This window comes from Callithrix jacchus, chromosome 21, assembly GCF_049354715.1.
Source record: "Callithrix jacchus isolate 240 chromosome 21, calJac240_pri, whole genome shotgun sequence".
Lineage (NCBI taxonomy): Eukaryota > Metazoa > Chordata > Mammalia > Primates > Cebidae > Callithrix > Callithrix jacchus.
This window is the reverse complement of record NC_133522.1, coordinates 37,188,523-37,191,177: the sequence shown is the minus strand read 5'-3', so window position 1 is coordinate 37,191,177 and position 2,655 is coordinate 37,188,523.

Sequence of the window (2,655 nt, the reverse complement as noted above, 5' to 3'; positions counted from 1 at the left end):
AGGGCCAGAGGAGAAGGTGGTCACGTGAGCTTCTTCCTTAATGTAGAAACCTCGCTCTCTGGAGTGGTGTCTTATCTGAAATCACAACAACTCATTTTGCAGCCTCATAAATTCAAGGAACGCTGCTAGATTTGCCTCTTCTTTGTCCAAGCCAAAGTTCATGTTGTATTTAATGAGGACTAAAGTGGGGTCACGAATGAGCAATCTGCAAGATATATGTGTGACAACTAGTAGATACATTTCAGTATCATTCTACTGTCTGGAGAGGAAAGCAACAGCAGGACCATGACAGTCACCACAGAAGGAAAGTAATTAAAGGCATCGACTAGAAAATGATTTCAACGTAATCAGGTTGCTCATGATGCACAGGGCAGAAGCATTAATTTAAGGGACATTTGTCCGTTTCTTCTGGGTAGATGTCAAAGACAAAATGCAATGAAAACAATGTAGGCAGCGTTTTCTGCTAGTCACATGGTCAACTCTAAATTACTTTTGAATGCATGCAGAGACAAGATTGAAGAGAAAGCTCGAAAATAGTTTGCATTAAGCAAGTAATTATTTAGTACCTGCTATACACCTTGAGTAAGTTCTGGGTTAGAGCATACAAGGATGCTGAAGGAAAACCCTGGAAGTTCCCAGCAGATGGTCTTGAGCTTACTTGCCGCTGCAGTCAGATGTTTGGGACCAGAAAAAACCATGGACACCTGGGACACACTGGTGAAAGTTTTTTTTTTTTTTTTGTAAGATGGAGTCTCACTCTGTTGTCCAGGTGGCATCTCCATTGTCTGCAACTTCCACCACCTGGGTTCAAGCAATTATCCTGCCTCAGCTTCCTGAGTAGCTGAGATTACAGATGCATGCCACCATGCTGGCTAATATTTGTATTTTTAGTAGAGATGGGGTTTCATCATGTTGGTCAGGCTGGTCTTGAACTTCTGACCTCAAGTGATCTGCCTGCCTCAGCCTCCCAAAGTGCTGGGATTATAAGGCATGAGCCACAGCACCCAGCCTGGTGAAAGGTTTTGAATTGGGTTTCAGACTAGAGGGTGATCTTTGTTTCTTTAAGGAACTAAGAAGGAAGCTCAAGTATCACTTATACCTGTGGCACAGTTTTAAGAAACACACTTTCAGGCAGCTTTGAATTTAAAGGGCATATACAGAGTGTTTCCTTGAGCATTTTGCCTTATTAAAGCCAGAGAATGTATTAATAGTTGATAAAGTATTATGAAGGAAGAATAAAATAATGACGATGATAATGATGACAGTGTGAACATAACAAATTTTATTTATTGGCCTCTCGTTACATGCCAGACATTTGGCTACACACATTTCTGAGAACAATTCATTCAATCCTTACAACACAGTTTTAGATTCTTGGACCGTCAGTGTCTTCAGCCGTAACTTCTCCCTTAACATCATGTGATGGCTAATTTCATGTGTCAACTTGCCCAGGCTAAGGGATGCTCAGATAGCTGAGAAAATGTTATTTCTGTGTTGTCTGTGAGGGGTTTCCAGAAGAAATTAACATTTGAATCAGTCTGAGTTAAAGAATCGCCCTCACCAATGTGGGTGGATGTCACCCAATACTTTGAGGCTCTGAATAGAATGAAAAGGCAGAGGAAGGGCAGATTTGCTCCATCTGAGCTGGGAATCCACCTTCTTCTCTCTCAAGAACCAAGGACATCAGAGCTCCTGGTTCTTGTGGCTTTGGATTTAGCCTGATATACCATTGGCTTCTCTGGTTCTCAGGCCTGTGGCCTTGGACTGAACTACACCACTGGCTTTTTTGCTTCTCCAACTTACAGATGGCATATGGTGGGACTTTGTGATGGACTTTGTGACTTCCAGAGTTGCATGAGACAATTTCCATAATAAACCTCTCTCTGTCTCATATGTATATATGTGAATATATATTCCATTTTCCTGTTTCTCTTGAGAGCCCTGACTAATTAGACACTTCATTAGACCTCTGTTTTCCCATCTGAAAAGTGAAGACAGTAATTTTTACCTCTAGAGTTGTTGCAAAGATTACATGAGACAATGGACCCAAAGCCCATAGCACAGCATCTGTTACTGACTAAGCATTCACTAGAAACTGTATTTATGTTTGTGACTATTATAGGAAAATGTCTTTAGGCGTGTGTCCAAGGGCTGTATTCAGCTGTGTCTCTTATGCCTCCCTGAAGGCTGTGGCATGGCCAGGTGGCTTCCAATCTGTACTCAATTGTTACTGTACAGACTTTGTTTATTAGTGGCAGTCCCTTAGGTACCAAGGCGAATAGGCCACTACTTAGAAGAATCTCATGTTTTGTGATCCCCCTGACATTTATTACCCTATGAGAGTGGGTAATGCTCTGGACCTGAGAGAAGCCCATAAATGCTTTTAGAAGTCCCAGTATTCTGATACCTTTCCAGCCTTCTCCTGCTTTCACTGTTCTCAGCCCCTTGGCAACTCACATCCCTAAAACAAGAGGAGGGAAATTTTCTGATGCATTTCCGTATAAGGGTTTTCTGGAGAAACGGAACCAACAGGATGTATGTATGTAGAAAGAGATTTATCACAATAAATCAGTTCATGCAATTACGGAGGTTGAGTAGTTGCAATATCTGCGGGGTGAGTTGATAGGCTGGAGACCAAGGGGAGCTGATGGTTTG